Source organism: Ornithorhynchus anatinus, chromosome 2 (genome assembly GCF_004115215.2).
Source record: "Ornithorhynchus anatinus isolate Pmale09 chromosome 2, mOrnAna1.pri.v4, whole genome shotgun sequence".
Classification (NCBI taxonomy): domain Eukaryota; kingdom Metazoa; phylum Chordata; class Mammalia; order Monotremata; family Ornithorhynchidae; genus Ornithorhynchus; species Ornithorhynchus anatinus.
In genome coordinates, this window is record NC_041729.1 from 22147262 (window position 1) to 22166803 (window position 19542).

General features: G+C 46.5%; 1 protein-coding gene across 1 annotated transcript in view; it reads right to left on the reverse strand.

Moving 5' to 3' along the window:
• GGT1 (gamma-glutamyltransferase 1) overlaps positions 1–18721 on the reverse strand; it is a 96934-nt gene extending 78213 nt beyond the window's left edge. The window contains exon 1 of the mRNA XM_029048019.1: positions 18593–18721. The gene's annotated coding sequence lies outside the window, so the exon portion shown is untranslated. The remainder of the gene's footprint in view (positions 1–18592) is intronic.
• Positions 18722–19542: the final 821 nt, after the last annotated feature.

Consider the following 19542-nt stretch of genomic DNA (forward strand, 5'->3'; position numbering starts at 1 on the left):
TATTGAGGGCTTACTATGTGCAGAGCACTGTACTAAGCGCTTGGAATGTACAAATCGGTAACAGAGACAGTCCCTGCCCTTTGATGGGCTTACAGTTTAATCGGGGGAGACAGACAAGAACAATAGCAAAAAATAGAATTATTATTATCATCATACCCAGCGGGGTGTCGCTGAATAATACACCTCTCTGTTCTACAAATCCTGAGGGTGGTAATGATAGTGATATCCATCAAATCTGTTATACTGTCCTCTCCTAAACACTTAGTACAGTGCTCTGCATATAGTAAGCGCTGAATAAAAACATTGCTCTATTGATTGATTGAGAGCTGATGGATTGATTGAGGGTTGCACTGAACACAACTGCTCAGTTATGGGGTCAGTGCCACAGGCCCTTGGCAGAGAACAAGGCTACCAGACTGTCTCCTCCCTATGCCACCAGGGTAGGGTCCCCCTGCATAAGCCTGTCACACCTGGTCTCACCCCCTACTCTGAATTTGAGGATGGCCCCCGCAGAAGAGGGTTGGAGCAGAGCCACGAAATGAGAACTTTCTGAGATGAGAGAGCAGCCTTCCCTCCACAAAATGAGAACTTTCTGAGATGAGATAGCAGCCCTCTCCGAACAAGAAGACTCCTCTCCTTGGGAATGCTCTCCCCTGAGGGTGGCGGCAGCAATGACCTTCCTGAGCAGCCATCAGAGAGGTCGAGTGCTGGTTAATCCCTCTCGGAGATCATTGCTAGCTATGACAAATGGAGATTTTTCCTGCCTTGGGAGTGTCTCCCTCTCTGAAGTACTGTTTGAGCCTGCAACGCATCGCAAATTCAATTGACTCAGCTATCTGTGGCAGTGGAAACAGGAGGAATATACAAAATTATCTCACTGTGGACAGGAAATATTTCTACCAACTCTGTTATATTCTACTTTCCCAATAATAATAATAATGATGATGGTATTTGTTAAGCGCTTACTATGTGCCAAGCACTGTTCTAAGCACTGGGATAGACACAAGGTCATCAAGTTGTCCCAAGGGGGGGCTCACAGACTTAATCCCCATTTTACAGATGAGGGAACTGAGACACAGAGAAGTTAGAGACGACTTTGGGCAAGTCACACAGCTGTTAAGTGGTGGAGCTGCGATTAGAACCCACAACCTCTGACTCTCAAGCCCGTGCTCTTTCCACTAAGCCACGAGTACAGTGGTCCTCACACAGTAAGAGTCAAATGCTATTGATTGATTTATTGAAATGTACAAATAAAAGATCCTAAACCTCATTTTAGTCACTGGTTTCAGTCTTACAGTGCACACACCTCAATCCAGTGTTGCCCATAAGGAGCAAAACACTGGTTTGAAGTTGCCAATGGACATCATAATGTCCAAAAGGCTGAGAAAAATGGGGCAAGGGGAGAAGAGAGACAGAGAGAGAAACAGGCAGATTGACAGGCAGGAAGCATGCAGAAGCGGAGGATCTAGATAATCCACAAACTGAACAACCAATCCTTGAAAAATCAAAGTTTGACTAAGTGCAAAAATATTTACCAACCCACACAGGTGTTTGTGTTTCCCAGCCACTTCATCTTCCCGACTCTGAGCTGCTATCCAGGGAGGGAAAAGATGAAATCTGCACACTTAAACACAGCACTTGCATCTCATAAATCATTACTCCCCTTGGGCAAGTGGACAAATAACCATTTAAAGCCCTCTCTGGACCCTTATCTCACAGAGTCTTCAGAGCATCTTTGAGTAGTAATGGTATTTATTGAGCGCCCGAGGGCTGGACCTGGTCTCAGTGAATATCTAGTCACGCCCTGAATGACTATCTCCTGCTTGCATTTAACCCTGTTTCTTCTTGTCCTGCTCTTGGGGAAAACAGAGCATCTGACCACCACCTTCCCCACAAGAACCCTTTATTTAGTTGAAGTTTCTAAGTTCTTCCAAAACTTTCTCTTCTCCAGACTAAATAATCTACAGTTCCAACCAATCAATCGATCATATGTATTGACTGAGGGCTTATTCTGTGCAGAGTACTGTACTATGTGCTTGGGAGAATATCTAGGCCTCCTAAAACACATCTCCTCCAAGGGGCCTTCCCTGACTAAGGCCTCATTTCCCCTACCTGTCCTCCCCTCTTTGTTGCCTATGCACCTGAATCCGTACCCTTTAAGCACTTGATATTCACCTGCACAGTCCCATAGCATTTGTATACATAGCCTTACACTCTGTAATTTATTTTAATGTTTGTCTGCCCCTCTAGACTGTAAGCTCCTTACGGTCACAAAACATATCTACGCAGCGTGGCTCAGTGGAAAGAGCATGGGCTGGGGAGCCAAAGGTCATGGGTTCAAATCCCAGCTCCGCCGCTTGTCAGCTGTGTGACTTTGGGCAAGTCACTTTACTTCTCTGTGCCTCCGTTACCTCATCTGTAAAATGGGGATGAAGACTGTGAGCCCCACCTGGGACAACCTGCTCACCTTTTAATAATGTTGGTATTTGTTAAGCGCTTACTATGTGCAGAGCACTGTTCTAAGCGCTGGGGTAGACATAGGGGAATCAGGTTGTCCCACATGGGGCTCACAGTCTTCATCCCCATTTTACAGATGAGGTAACTGAGGCCCAGAGAAGTTAAGTGATTTGCCCACAGTCACACAGCTGACAAGTGGCAGAGCCGGGATTCGAACTCATGACCTCTGACTCCAAAGCCCGTGCTCTTTCCACTGAGCCACGCTGCTTCTCTATCTTTTATCTTTTATCCTCCCCAGTGCTAAGAACAGTGCTTTGCACATAGTAAGTGCTTAACAAATGCCATCATTATTATTATTATAACTCTGTTGAACTGTACTTGCGCAAGCGCTTAGTACAGTGCTCTAAACACAGGAAGCACTCAATAAATACAATTGAGCGATGCTCTACATAAAATAAGCACTCAATAAATACACTGAGTCCAGTGTATTAATCCCCAGTTTACAGATAAGGTAACTGAGGCACAGAGCAGTTAAGTGACTTGCCAAGGGCACACAGCAGAGTAGTGGTAGAGTAGGAATTAGAACTCAGCTCCTTCTGACTCCCAGGCCTCTGCTCTATCCACCAGGGCACACTGCTCTTCCATTTCCCTTAAAAAACTAGCATTAGCCTGCAACATCAGCCCCCTGAGCTGCATCCAGAACCCTCTTCCTGCCCTGATCTCTGTCTTGGTCTCAAGGAAGTAGTGGCTTGGGCTTTTTCTCCCCAGTTCCCACTCTGCCCCAAACCCAACCAACCTGAAGGTCTCATTAAGCAAACCAGAGCAGAACAAAGTCCCCAGTCTGGCTAATGAATTCCAGAAGCAGGAGAAGGCCTGAGGAAATGTAATTAATGTAACTTCTTAACAGGCTTGGGAAAACGAGAGGCTTCAGAGAGAGGCTTCAGAGGCCCCGCCTCTGGGGAAAGCTGGCTGGACCTGGATGTCTGCTGCAGGCTGTTTTGCTTCCTCTGCTCCCCCTTCCCCGCAGGCTCCCTGTGCCCCACTGCTGGAGAGAGAAGCATCCTTCTCCAGAGTCTCCCGAGGTCTACTCGATTAAAATGTTGTGAGCTGCTGTTCAGTTCTCATTGGAACCTTTGCCAAAAGTGTTTTCGCTGTTCCCAACGTCTTGGTGGATGACCTTCGTAGAATGACTGTAAAACCTTGTGCAGTAAACAAAAACCACATTGATTGCAACCAGAAGTCCAGATGCTTGGTTCTCATGCCACACCCTTTAAACATTTCCCTCTGTCCCCCCACTTATCTTAGGCAAATCTCTTCACTTCTCTGGGCCTCATTTACCTCATCTATAAAATGGGGACTGAGACTGTGAGCCCTAGATGGGACAGGGACTGTGTCCAGCCCGATTTGCTTGCTTCCAGCTGAGCGTTTAGTACAGTGCTTGGCACATAGTGCTTAACAAATATCCTAATTAATTAATCACATTTTTAACGATATTTATTCTGCCAAGTGATAATAATAATAATGTTGGTATTCATTAAGCACTTACTATGTGCTGAGTACTGTTCTAAGCGCTGGGATAGACACAGGGGAATCAGGTTGTCCCACGTGGGGCTCACAGTCTTAATCCCCATTTTACAGATGAGGTAACTGAGGCACCGAGAAGTTAAGTGACTTGCCCAAAGTCACACAGCTGACAAGTGGCCAAGCTGGGGTTTGAACCCATGACCTCTGACTCCAAAGCCCGTGCTCTTTCCACTGAGCCACGCTGCTTCTCTAGGTAAGTGCAGCACTAACCATTGGGGTAGATTCAAAAAGCGGCGTGGCTTAGTGGAAAGAGCACGGGCTTGGAATTCAGAGGTCATGGGTTCTAATCCCAGCTCCGCTGCTTGTCGGCTGTGTGACTTTGGGCAAGTCACTTCACTTCTCTAGGCCTCAGTTACCTCATCTGTAAAATGGGGATTAAGACTGTGAGCCCCACGTGGGACAACCTGATCACCTTGTATCCCCCCCCAGTGCTTAGAACAGTGCTTTGCACATAGTGAGTGCTTAAAAAATGCCATCATTATTATTCAATATATTCAGGAAGGACACAGTCCCCATCCCACCTGGGGCTCACAGTCTAAATAGGTGAGAGTACATATGAAGAAACTGAGGCACAGAGAAGTTAAGCGACTTAACCAAGGTCACACAGCAGAGAAATGGCAGAATAGGGGTTAGAACTTAGATTCTTTGACTCCCAGGCCCGTGTTCTTTCCAAGGAGCTCTTCCCATGCTGCTTCCTACTCCTTCAACACTTCCACATCACTAAGGCTTTGAGTCCTCACCTCTTAAACTCTTAGGTACTCACCCTACCTCCTCCCCCACTAAAGGGCTGATGTATATATTTTTAAACTCAGTTGTATTCTCTTACCTGTAATTTATTTTAATGTCTGGCTCCCCCATTCGATTGTAAGCTCCTCATGGGCAGGAATCATGTCTTCTCTCCCTATTTCTTATTACTGTGTTCTTCACCAGGTAAGCGCTCAATAAAAACCATTGATTGATTGATTGATTGACCTCTTGATGTCCTTCTAAGCTCGTTAAGGGCAGGGAACATGTTTTCTAATTCTACTGTATTCTCCTGAGGTCTTAGTACAGTGCCCTGCACATAGTAAGATAATAAATACAACCGATTGATTCTGCATCTTAACTGGTCTTCAATAACAACCCACCCTGCCTATGCGCAGTCCCACCAGGGTGGAATGTCCCCTGCCAATCCCTGCCTGGTCCAATCTGGTATTTGGTAAGCATTTACTATGTGCCAGGCACTTACTAAGCGCTGGGGTGGTTACAAGCAAATCAGGTTGGACACAGTCCCCGTCCCACGTGGGGCTCACAGTCTCAATCCTCATTTTACAGATAAGGTGACTGAGACACAGAGAAGTGAAGTGATTTGCCCAAGGTCATACAGCATACAAGTGGCGGAGCCAGGATTAGAACCCATGTTCTTCTGACTCCCAGGCCCATTCTCTATCCACTATGCCATTTCCAGTTACTTCTTCAGCATTAAGCAGGTCCAGTTTAGCAACACTGGAAGTTTCTGACAGAAAAAGGGGTGATCATTTTCATCATCTTCTTCTTCGTCACTGACGACATCAAGGATGACACAAGCCCAGGCAAATTCCACCTATTTGGGGCCTAGGGATTCAATAATGTTGGTATTTGTTAAGCACTTACTATGTGCAGAGCACTGTTCTAAGCGCTGGGGTAGATACAGGGTAATCAGGTTGTCCCACGTGAGGCTCACAGTCTTAACCCCCATTTTACAGACGAGGGAACTGAGGCATAGAGAAGTTAAGTGACTTGCCCCCAGTCACACAGCTGACAAGGGGCAGAGCGGGGATTCAAACCTGTGACCCCTGACTCCCAAGCCTGTGCTCGTTCCACTGAGCCACGCTGCTTCTGTGCAGGACTGAGGAGCGGCCTTGTGGACTCTAGATCATTGGGGTCAGGGATTGTCGCTTTTTACTGCTGTCGTGTACTTTCCCAAGTGCTTAGTACAGTGCTCTGCACACAATAAGCGCTCAATAAATACGATTGAATGAAGGCCTCAGTGCTCTAGTTTCGGTGCTGTTCTGTTCTTTGCCAGGAGGGGGAGCTCCCGGGCCACTATTGATGCAGCACAGACATTCCGAAGTGAGTGAGGAGGCTTAGATTCTTTCTCATTTTCTCCAGGAACAATAATTGGCTTTGTTTTCCAGTAACCTTTCACCAATGGAGTTGAACAGGACTCTGAGAGGTTATCCCTGTCTTCACGGATGCCTCTAAGTGGGCTTCTGGCCTAGAGGAAATGACTGGGACCTGGAGATCAGCTTCAAGACAGCTCAAAAGTTGTGCGTCCTTCTGTCAGAGAGAGAGAGAGCCCTATCTTGGGGTCAGGAATGGACCTGCTGGGGGAATCAGGGGGACCATTCTTCAGTTGTACTCTGAAGCCCATCAGAGGTGTGCTTCTGGACTTGGTGGCCAGGGACCCTGGGTGACCTGGGAGACAATCAATCAATCAGATTTATTGGGTGCTGTGGGCAGACCACTGTACTAAGCGCTTGGGAGAGTACAATGTAACAGAACCGGGACGTTCAATAACGATGGGGATTGGACTTCTGATATCATCCAAAATTCACCAGCCCAGGATATTCTTACTCCCCTCCTTCTGATGGGGAAGAAGGCAAGGAAGGTGGCTGCGGGGAGAGCAGAAAGGCAGAGAAGGGACAGACAGGTGGTCCTTCAGAGACAGAAGTGGAGCATCATGGCTCTAGCTCTGTGATTTGTCCCTTGGCCATAGAGCTGGCAGTAGGTTTGAGGTCTTCTGATGGAGTCTGGCTAGTGTTGGGTCGGGTGGAGGCCATGCCACATGGATCATGCCACATGGGAAAGGCAGGGGAATCTGGGCAAACCCTGACCCCTTCCATTTTGTAGCTACTAGTGTCCTCTTCTCTGCAGTGTGGTGAAAAGTAACCATAAGAATCATGGACTTCTGTGAGCTCCATCCTGTCACTTTGAGAGCCCAACTTAGCTGCATCACTGACACACAGGACTCCTAACACAGGTTACACAAATGCCAGCATATATACCCAACAACACCCATTCACCTTCCATAATTCCACACTCCCCCAATCGCTTAGTACAGTGCTCTGCACACAGCAAGCACTCAATAAATATGATTGACTGATTCGACCCACACTCCTACCCCATAGCACTAAGAACCTCTCCATCATAATCATCATTGATATCACCAATAAAAGATGATGAAGAGGGAGCTATTCTCCTCCTCAAGGAACTTGCCATTTAAAGTGAGAAACAAACACACAGAAATTGCCAAATATACAAAAGATAAAAGAGTAGAAGCAACAATGCAGATGATCAAAAATCAAAGTAAGCATTAAAATGATTTAATAGATAACAAACAGATAAGCTGGTATTCTGGAAAATTTGCAAAGAGCTAATTAATGGCTGGCTAAGACCACCCAGATGGGGAGTTTAGCCAGGGAAAGCCTCTTAAAGGAGGAGCTATTTCAGGAGGGTTTGAAGAATGGGCAGGACAGTTTGGTGAATTTGAGAGTAGCCCGGGATGATAAGAGGAGGAGGGAAAGCATTCCAGACGGAGATAAACGTATGACCACTGGTCAGGAGACAAGAGAATTTGGAACTAGGGGCTTAAAAGGTTAACCTTGGGAGAGGGAAGAATGTGGGGTGAAAATTAGGAACAGATGAGAGGGAGTAAGCATCTTTAAGCACTTGGTATTCACCCCATCCTCGGCCCCATAGTGCTTATGTATATATCCGTAATTTACTTATTTATTTTGATGTCTGTCTTCCCATCTAGACTATGAGCTCCTCGTGGGCAGGGAACATGTCTACCAACTCTACTGTACCCTCCAAGCACTTTTAGCGCAGTGTTCTGCCCACATCTAGCACTCAATAAATATCGTCGATTGATTGATTTAAAGGGCGAGGGAGATAGCAGGTGGAGAGCACATCCTGCTGCCTGAAACTATCCCCTAACCCCCCCAATCAAATCCATCGCACACCAGCTTTTCCCATTTTCATTCATGCATTCAATCGTATTTATTGAACACTGTGTGCAGAGCACTGTACTAAGCTCTTGGTAGAGTACATACAACAATAAACAGACACATTCCCTGCCCACAATCAGCCCATCTTCAAAGCCTTCTGAAACCACCTCTTTTCCAAGAGACTTTTTTTGATGAATTTCCTTCACCCAGTTCCTATTTCTTCAACTGCCACTTCAGAACTTTTATGCCCCTAAGTACTTGAATAGTCACAACCTCCCAAAGTACCTTACAAATTCTATTATTTCAGTACTAACTCATGTGTATGTTCCTTTTCCTTCTGCCTCTCATCTGTGATGGATTTTATTGTCTGACTCCTCTCCCCCTAGCTTATAAACTCCTTAAGGGCAGGGTTATCGTGTCTTCTAATTCTACTAACATCTCCCAAATGTTTAATGCAGCATTTGATCTTTCATCCCTACTTGGATCGGTTAGAATCTGCAGATTAATCTATTTCCATTTGTTTTGATTTGTTTCATTCTTTGGTGTGCTTTTTTTTATGAAATTTAAGAGCTTAGTATGTGCTAGACACTGTGCTAAGATCTGGAGTAATTGCAAGCTAATCAGGTTGGACACAGTCCATGTCCCAAATGGGGCTCAGAGACTTAATCCCCATTTTACAGATGAGGTAACTGAGGCACAGAGAAATCAAATGACTTGCCCACAGTCACACAGCAGACTTGTGGCAGAGTTAGGATTAGAACCCAAGTCCTCTGACTCCCAGGCCCATGCTCTTTCCACTAGGCCACGTAGGCCACGCTGCTTCTCTTCTTTGTACAACTCTTAGCAAAGAATGCTGGATTTGTATGTCACCTTACTTCTAAAGAGCTAAAAGACATTTCACATATGTTAACTAATCCTACGTGAATTCATTTTTGGTTGCTTTTTTATGACCTTTACAAGCCCTGATGCTTCTTTGGCTTGAAATAGGAAAAGATGTTTCGGAAATGATTATGTAAGTTTCAGTGCAATATATTTGGCACAACTAGCTATTTGGTCCTATGTAAACATGCACTCTCTTGATAAATCTGTCTCATTATGCTAGAGCTTATTTGTACACAGAACTATTTGACAGATCTGGAAACTGATGTGGAAGAAAGCCAAAGAAGGTCTTCTTCATTAACTGAAAAGAAGATAAGATAAACTTTAATGATAATGTCAGGGTACTCCATATCTTCAAAGGGCTACATGGGGAGCAAATGGGCTTACATTAAATTAGAAGGTGCTTCAGTCCCACATAGCCTAAAGGATGAAAACAACTTCAGAATGGGCTTCAAGGCGGTTGTGAATTTCCATTCTTGGAGAGCTTGAAGTAAGGAAAACAACCCCAACAATTCTGAATGGTTTAGAGGTCCCCTGGACTGGAGACAGAGAACTGGTCCAGTTGACCTACTGTAATTTCTGATTGCAATTTCATGAATTCCCAAAAGTGAGTGGGAAACATAAGATGATTTTTGTTGTTGTCTTCTAATGAGACCTGATCAAGTGGGCATTTGGCTATTTGACTTTCTGCAGATAGGATCCATTTGAAGGGATGAGAAGCTGCATGGCCTAGTGGATAGAGCACCGGAGTGGGAGTCAGAAGGACCTGGGTTCTAATCCCGGCTCTGCCACTTGTCTGCTGTGTGATCTTGAGCAAGTCACTTCACTTCTCCGTGCCTCAGTTCTCTTAACTGTAAAATGGGGATTAAATACCTGTTCTCCCTTCTACTTCGACTGTGAGCGCCATGCAGGACAGGGACTGGGTCTGATCTAATTTAGTTGTACCTACCCCAGCACTTTAAACAGTGTTTGACACATACTAAGCATTTAACAGATGCCATAAAAACAGGGGTGAAGAAATACTGCTGGATTTCCAGAGTTGCTGTCCATGAGACCCCACTCTCTGGAGCTAAGTAATGGTAATTGTGGTATTTCTTAAGCGCTTGCTGTGATACAAACATTATATTAAGACTGGGTTGATACAATAGAACCAGATACAATAGAAGAAAACCCTTGTTCAGGTTCTGGCCCATGGGATGGTCAGATCTGTAACTGATTTTGAAGATGTGTTCACAGTTCCTGAGATTTATATCTGCAGCGGGTAGGACTTCTCAGAATGCAAATGTTTTGTGGGTGACTTACTTTCTTAGCTGACAACCTCCTCTAGCTTCACTACCCTAGGCAGGCTTATTATTTATATAAGGTATTTTTAAGCACTTACCATGTGTCAAGCACTGTGCTAAGTGCAGGGGTAGATACAAGATAGATTGGACACAGTCTTGTCCCATTTGGGGCTCACCGTTTAAGTAGAAGGGAGAAGAGTAAAAGCGAGAAATAAATCCCCATTTTACAGACTGAAAAGCAAAGCCAGGGGAATCCTGGGTCCAACTAAGGGAACTCCCCCAATTTTCTCTCTGAGCTCACAAACCAGAGCCTGGGAGATATTTCTTTTTAAAGCAGAGGGCATATTCAAGGGGAAGTTGAAGCTGAGGTGAATATTGTCATCAGTTCTTCAGGGCTGTGGATGTGCAAGCTAATGGTGCATGGAGTTTGTTTACCACGAGAAGGGAAAATGTCAGCACCAGTGAGGCTCTTGGCTGAGAGTAGGAAACAATGATTCAGCTCCCACTCCCCAAGCAAGGTTGGACTACCTACTTAGAGAAGCAGTGTGGCTCAGTGGAAAGACCACGGGCTTGGGAGTCAGAGGTCATGGGTTCAAATCCCGGCTCAGCCGCTTGTCAGTTGTGTGACTTTGGGCAAGTCACTTAACTTCTCTGAGCCTCAGTTACCTCATCTGTAAAATGGGCATTAAAACTGTGAGCCCCATGTGGGACAACCTGATCACCTTGTATCCTCTCCAGTGCTTAGAACAGTGCTTTGCACATAGTAAGTGTTTAACAAATGCCATCATTTATTTTATTTTTATTTTTTACCTCCTTGTTGTGGCCAGGCAAGTCTTGGGGTTGGGGCTCCTGGGGACTGGCAACATCATTAGTGGGCATGGGTAGGGGCGAGTCAGGCTTTGCTCTGTTGGTTGTTATACTGTACTCTCCCAAGCACATGGTACAGTGCTTTGCACACAGTAAAGGCTCAGTAAATATGACTGAATGAATGAATGCTCCTGGTCTTCACAGCCGGGCTCTCCCTCACCTGGCTCCACCTCACTCATCTGCTGTCCTCACCCATTTTTCCCCACCTGATGATTATGGTATTTGGTAAGAGCTTACAATGTCCCGGTCGCTGTACTAAGCACTGGGGTGGATACAAGCAAATCGGGTTGGTCAAAGTCCCTGTCCTACAAAGCATTCACGGTCTTCATCTCCATTTTACAGATGAAGTAACTAAGGCCCAGAGAAGTGAACTGAGTTGCCCAAGGTCATACAGTAGATAAGTGGTGAAGCCGAGATTAGAACGCAGGTCTTTCTGACTCCCAGTCCTGTGCTCTATCCACTCTGCCATGCTGCTTCACTGCCCTCGTTTCTCCCAAGCCGACCATCTAGCTGTACCTCCTTCTTGATTCCTCCCCACTACCATCCACTTGCTCATGCTTTTCCTCCAACTTGGAGCTCTCTCCCCCAATTCAAAGACCTCCTAAAATCCCACCTCCTCCAAAAAAGCTTTTTTCCCCAATTCATTTCCCACCCCCTGAACCAGATCATCCCATCAGTCAACTCCAGCACTTATTAATATGTGCTATTTCTACCCTTTTTATGATATTTTTGAGCACTTATTATGTGCCAGCTACTGTTCTAAACGCTGGGGTACAAACAAGGTAATCAGGTTGGACCCAGTTCATGTCCCACATTTTACAGGTGAGGTAACTGAGGCACAAAGAAGGGAAGTGACTTGCCCAAGGTCCCACAGCCAAACCCAGGGCTTTCTGATTCCCATGCCCATGCTTTATCCATTAGGACATTCTGCTTCTCAGTAGTACCATTACTATAACTATTATTATTATTGATGGTGATGATAATATTTGTTAAGTGTTTACTTCCTGCCAGGCACTGTTCTAAGCACTGGACTAGATACAAGCTAATCAGGTTGGACACAGTTCCTGCCCACCTTGGGGCTCACAGTCCTAATCCCCATTTTACAGGTGAGGTAACTGAGGCACAGAGAAGTGAAGTGACTAGCCTGAGGTCACACAGCAGGCAAATGGCAGTCATGATTAGAACCCAGGTCCTTCTGACTCCCAGACCTACTACTCCTACTCAGTCCTTCTGGAAAGCAGCAAAGTCCTTCAGCTACCCCGCAGGTCAGCAGACAAACCAGCCCTGACCCAGTGTGAAAACAGACACTCATTTGTAAAAGTTGCCTGGGAAACTCAGAGGCAGCAGCCCTGGAGGTCCGGAAGAACGGGATTTAAAGGGGCACCAGGTCAGGACATGAACCCCTGCAGAACCCCTAGAGAGAAAATGTATCATCCCCTGGGACGAGGCTCAATTTCTCAGGCAAACAGTGCATTTGGCTCACAAGACAGTAGTACAGAAATGGCATTCGGTAGGTGAACAATGATAAGGTAAAAGGACGTTAAAGATACCTCTTGCTTGGCAGAATTTCTGGACTAGTGCCAAACTGGTAGAACTACTCTTTTACTTCTTGTGGTCTCTTTATTGTTCTAAGGGCTACGTGTGACATTTGCTTTTCAGCTTTTACTAATCTTATAAATAGCAGAAGCATGCTAAGAATGCTAAAAGTTGTTAGTGATGTTCTCCATTTCTTAACCTTGGCAGGTTGCCATTATAGCAGATAGCTAAATAAATATACATTCCCTATTGATCTGCACCCCAAGTGCCTTGCATAATGATCTGGATCTTTGGCACTCGAGAAAAAAATTGTTGGCCGATTGAATATGTTTATAAGTGATCGTCCTGTGGCATTACTTGCTTTGCGCGGGTGAAATAAATGCATTTTTAAATTATTGAATAAGGAGAAGATAGGAGCTGAAGAAAGGGGAAAGGTCTCCATGGCTGAATGAAACCTAAAGGCTCATGGCAAGGTCACCTAGTTCCAGTTTCTGGCTTCTAAATGGAGCCATTACAAATGAACGATCCACTGAGTGAGAAACTTTCCAGCATTCTAAAGACCTTCAGAGGAAGAGATTCTCCAGGAAAAGTGTGCCAGGGGGGCATGCAAGCAAAGCAGGGCGTGACCAGCCAGAGACCGAGAGCTGTGGTAATGGCACATGACAACCCGATGACTGTTTCTTTCATTATCAGTCAATCAGTGAATACTATTGATTGAGCACTTACTCTGTGCAGAGCACCTCCCTGAAGCACTTGGGAGAGAACACTGGAGTATGACATATGTTCATTATGCTTTCTTTCTCTGGGGCCGAGACAGGCCAAAAGTGTCATCTAATCTCATGTCATGGTACGTGGGCTCAGCATGCCCTCCCAGGACTTCTAACGCTATGTTGCCTTTTCACCTGACCCCAAGAAACAGCTCCCCACCGATCTCTCGCCCACTTCCAGCCTCTGGCCTGGAATGCCCTCCGTGCTCATATCTGACAATCACTCTCCCCACCTTCAAAGCCTTATTGAAGGTACATCTCTTCTAAGAAGCCTTCCCTGACTCAGCCCTCCTTTCCTCTTCTCCCACTCCCTTCTGCAACTCCCTGACTTGCTCCCTTTATTCATCCCCCTTCCCAGCCCCACAGCACTTATGTCCATCTTTGTAATGTATTTATTTATTCTAACGCCTGTCTCCCTCTCTAGACTGTAAGCTCATTGGGGTCAGGGAATGTGATTGTTATTTTATTAGACTGTACTCTGCCAAGCCCATCAAGATGATTGACTGGCTGACAGAGTTCTGGCTCAACAATGCTTGTTTTAAGCCCAAAAGTGGTGTCAGTGAGTGAGGGGACTTCCTGTCTGGTGCCAGGGGAAACATGGCACCCTCCAGGTGTGATACATGACTACCGCAGAGTTCTGTGAGGGCTGGAGGATGGAGTGAAGGAGGGAAGACTAGTTACAACAACAGGGAGGATCACTAAAGAATGAAAATGGGGCCCATAGTGTTGTTGCCAGCAAGCGTGGCCTAGTGGATCGAGCACGGGCCTCAGAGTCAGAAGGACCTGGGTTCTAATCCTGAATTGGCCACTTGTCTGCTGTGTGATCTTGGGCAAGTCACTTCATTTTCACTTCATCCGTAAAATGGAGATTAAGATTGGAAGCCCCACTGTGTCCCACCTGATTAGTTGTATCTACTCCAGCGCTTAGTACAGTGCCTGGCAAACACCACAGTTGTTACTGTTATTCTTACTTCTGTTCCTTACTAAGGGGTGGCTCAAGGTAGTTGGGAAACTCTAGGTGCAGTCTGTATTTCTGGCCCTCTTCAGGTGTGCAATGGGATGTGACATGACACTTCTTACTGAATATTTTAAAATCCCCCGCACACTACATCTCCCAGTTTTCCTGAGTCACTCAATCCAGAACTTCCCAACTTCCATTTAGTAATAATAATAATAATGCTGGTATTTAAGCGCTTACAATGTGCAGAGCACTGTTCTATGCACTGGGGTAGATACAGGGGTAATCATGTTGTCCCACATGAGACTCACAGTCTTAATCCCCATTTTACAGATGAAGGAACTGAGGCACAGAGAAGTTGTGACTTGTCCACAGTCACACAGCCGACAAGCGGCAGAGCCGGGATTCGAACCCATGACCTCTGACTCTCAAGCCCATGCTCTTTCCACAGAGCCATGCTGCCCTTAGGGACAAAAATGCAAATGAAGACTATTTTCTTTGTTCTCAATAAAAAAGGAAGAACAGCTGGGCACATTTATTTACTATGTCCCTCATCAAACAATGCACTCCATTCTCCTCTAATCAGGAGGTCGTGTTCTAACAATAATTGTAGTGCTAAGTGCTTACTGTGTGCCAAGCATTGTACTAAACACAAGGGTAGATACAGTACAATCAGGTTGGACACAATCCCTGCCCTTCGTGGGGCTCAAAGTCTAACGTGGAGGGAGAACAGGTATTAACTTCCCATTTTACAGATGATGAAATCAAGGCCCTTAGAAGTCTTAGATGAATTGACCTAGGTCACAGAGTAGACAAGTGGCAGAGCTGGAATTATTCATTCAGTCAGTCAATCATATTTACTGAGTGTTTATTGGGTGCAGAGCACTATACTAGGCACGGGGAGAGTACAACAGTAAGCAGACACATTCCTCGCCCACAACTAACTTACTAGATAGTCTACAGGGGGAGACAGACATTAATAAATCAATAAATTACAGATGTTCATATAAGTGCTGTGGGGGTGGGAGGGAGGATGAATAAAGGGAGCAAGTGAGGGTGACGCAGAAGGTAGTGGGAGAAGAGAAAAGGAGGCCTTAGTCTGGAAGGTGTCCTGGTCTTCTGTCCCCAGGCTCTTTCCACTAGATCACAATTCTTCTTTAGTGTAGAAGCCAACATTAAGAAGCACTTGCATCAAAGACTTTACCCTGAAGCTAACCCTAACCACGACCATAACCCTAATTAGCACTCACCCTGAACCTGATGCCACGCACAGGTGTTCAAATGTTTCTTCTGACACGGCTTGGCAACTCATCCAGACAGGCTCAGCCGGAGGAAGACCGTTCCCTAACTTTGCCATCCTGTTCTAGCCAAAGCTCTTGGTGAAATCCTGCCTGCTGGCAGTGTTGAGTCTGTCAGACTTACACTCAGGCTAGAGATTTGAAGAACACAAGTATGGCAGAGAAGTGGCAGAGTCTGCTGGGAGTCTCATTGAAAATGCACCATCCAACTGCCCCTTCATCCCTCCCAGCATCTGGGAACAATTACAATCAGTCTCTAACTCTCCTTCCAGCCTTGGTCTGGTCTGGAGAGGTGCCAGAGAGGAGCATAGAGGCTCTCTGCCTCCTGCCTGTTGTTTATTTCTCCAGAAAGGCCACTCTATTCTCCCTTCTTTCCCTCCCCACATCTCCTGGTTTGGCTCAAAATAACAAAGACTCGAAGTGGGAGCTGGCCTCTGTAAATAGAGTAATAAGAATATTGAAAATGAAGCAGTGTTGCCTAGTGGAAAGAGCATGGGCCTGGGAGGCAGAGGACTTGGGTTGTAAACCTGACTCTGCCACTTGTCTGCTGTGTGACCTTGGGCAAGTCACTTCACTTCTCTGTCCCTCAGTTCTGTCATCTGCAAAAGGGGCTTTTTTTTAATGGTATTTGCTAAGCATTTACTATGTCAGGAACTGTTCTAAGCATTGGGGTAGATACAAGGTAATCAGATTGGACACAGTCCATGTCCCACATGGGCCTCACAGTCTTGATCCCCAGAAGAACAGGATTCAGTACCTGTTGTCCCTCCTGTTAGCTGCTTAGTCCCCTAGGGGACTTGATTATCTTTTATCTACCCCAGTGCTTGACATATAGTAAGGGCTCCACAAATACTACAGTTATTAGTATTATAACTGAGGTGTTCTTTAACTGCTTACTAGGTGCCAGACACCGTACTAAGCACTGGAATAGATTCAATACAATCAGGCTCAGTCCTCATCCCACCTGGGGTTCACAATCTAAGCGGGACAGAGAACAGGAATTTAATCCCCATTTAGCAGCTGAAGAAAGGGAGGTACAGAGAAGTTAAGTGACTTGCCTAAGGTCACAGGGCAGGTAAGTGCCAGAGGTGGAATTAGAACTCAGGTCTCCTGACTCTCAGGCTCTTTAACTGTCCCCTATCCCAAGCCTGGGCTGGAGGAGGAGTGTGGTGCCAACCTCTCAATCTTCCTCCCTAACCTCAATCAGCCCTTCACCTGTTAGATGTGACCCAAGTCTGCTCTGCTCTAAATTGGCCTGGAACCAGGGATTGACCAGACTATAAGCTCTTGTGGGCGAGGAATGTGTCAGTTTATTGTTGTACTCTCCCAAACACTTAGTACAGTGCTCTGCACACAGTAATCACTCAATAAATACAATCGACTGTCTGACAAAGCTGTTTAATCAGCTCTGCTCACCCAAGCTCCGCATTTCCCTCCAGACAATCCCCCTAGAACAATGTTGCACTTCACCGCTTCCCATTGCACCTTTTCCTCTTCCCAGATGGACATTTCCAGGAACCTGCAGCTAACGGCTGGCTTCTTGTGAAAGAACTTTCCCCCTGTCTTCTGGAAATCTCAGAAACATTTGCCTCCAGAGACCCCAAATCTTCCTTCTCCTCCAGCAACTTGGCCACCTCTTCTTCGGCCCCAGGTGGCCAGAGGGGAATTTCCTCCTGCCCTGTGGGATCATAGAAGCAGCATGACGCAGTGGATAGAGCACGGGCCTGGATTCAAATCCCGACTCCACCTCTTGTCTGCTGTGTGCCATTTCTCTGTGCCTCAGTTACCTCATCTGCAAAATGGGGATTGAGACTGTGAGCCCCACATGGGACAGGGATTGCGTGCAACCCAATTTGCTTGTATCCATCCCAGTGCTCAGTACAGTGCCTGACACATAGTAAGCGCTTAATACCACAATTAATTAATTCAGCTCTGCCCTTGGGCAGGTCATCCGGCAGACCACCTGGTGGCAGTCTTTGGCCTTGATCACAGGAGTCAAGCTCGCCCCGGCGACCAAGAGAGATGCGATTCCAAGAGCTTCACAGACAGCGACTAGACGGAGCCGACTGTCCACTCCGGCCCGGTTTACAGGCCGGCAGACGGAAGCTGAAGGGCAGACAGCTTCCCGAACGTAGTGGTGAAGGCGGAACTGGCGAGGTCCTCTCACCTCACCTTTCTCTTACCTGCCCAAACCTGGACGGTGATCCAGGAGACATTCATCCGATCGTATTTATTGAGCGCTTACTGTGTGCAAAGCACTGACATCCCTTCTATTCCCTGATCCATCCCCAATGTTTTAAATAAACCATCCACCCAGTCCCCCAATCAATCATATTTATGGAGTGCTTAGTGGGATTAGATTGTAAACCCGTCAAAGGGCAGGGACTGTCTCTATCTGTTACCGATTTGTACATTTCAAGCGCGTAGTACAGTGCTCTGCACATAGTAAGCGCTCAATAAATACTATTGAATAAATGAATGAATGGGTGGAGAGCACTGTACTAAGCGCTCGGAAGAGTACAATATATCGAGGCCCAAGTTTTCTGATCCAAATAGGAGTGTCCAGTTCCTGACCTACCTCCTCCCTGCTATCCAGAAGTGCGGGAGGGTGAAAGAAATCGGAACTCATAAACTGGAAGATAAGTCTGGCAAATAAACTAGATCAATTTCATAGTAAGTGTCATTGTTTTAGACTAAAAGCCAAAAGCCAGGTGGAGGCACTCACCTCCTGCCTCACCAGGCTTTGAGCGCACCTAAGGAAAACCCAGAACTTTGAGAACGCAGACTCCCCATTTCTGCTCAAACCCCACTAGATGTAGCAGCAGGCAACCTGTCTAGAAAGCAAACATCCCTAACTAAACACTGTCATTCTCTGCAGCGAGAAGTAAGAGACCCGAGCGGGTTTACTCAAGACGAGGGAATAGGAGGAGGCAGCAGGGGAGAGAAGACAGAAAAACAGGCGTTGAGAGGCAAGGAAGTGTGAGCGGTAGCTTACCCTGGGCACCGGATCCCCCTTTGGGGACACACAGGACCGAGCTGGAGAAACGGGGTTCCCCCTTTGCTAGATTGGGCTCCCCCAGCGAAGGAGCTCCAGCCCCTTCCTGTGCACCTCTTCCCTCCTGAGGTTGCCGAGGCAGAGCTGCCTGGCAGCTACTTAGAGCTGGTTAAACTTTATGAATGGGAGTGGTCAGAAAGCAACAAATAATTCCCAAGTCTTTTGCAATGGGCTGAGTACCAAAGGTGGTTTGAATATTATCTTCCGTCATTTCTGCTTTGACTTTCTGGATTGCTGATTACCAGGAAACTGGGAAGAAAAAAGCTTTTTCTAAAGGGAGTGGGGGGGGAAGTAGGGGGAGGAAAAGGAGCTCTAAGGGAGCAGCCTGTTGGCCTCTGTCTCTCCTGAGACAAAGCCAAGGCCCTCTAACACTGGACACTCTTCTTGCTTAGTGTATTCCGCAGAGGAGCCTTGCTGCCCAGAGAGAGCCAGAGGAGAAAGACCACATCACTAAGCAAGGAACGGGCCAACCTGGTGCGATGAAACAACCTCTAACCTGATCCAGGCAAGGCAAAAGGTCCTTGGGATTGGCTGACTTCAGCATCCAGGCCTCAAAGCCAAGTGAGTGTCTCTGTTATAGGGCATCCCTGGGGTGAAGCAGACGGTCAGTTCCCCTGTAGACTGTAAGTTCCCTGAAGGCAGGGATCGTGCCTACCAACTCTGTAGCACTGTACTTTCCCAAGCACTTCTACGGTGTCCTGCACAAAGTAAGTGCTCAGTAAATAAATTGACTCAATAAATTGAGTCTGCCCAAGGTAGGACCGGGTCTAGAGCTCAACTGATCATTTCTCACCTTGATCGGTACCAAGAAGCAGGTAGGCCTGATAGGGGGAAGGAAGACCCCTCACCCACATCAGACGCTTTGCCTCTGGCCTGGAATGCCCTCCCTC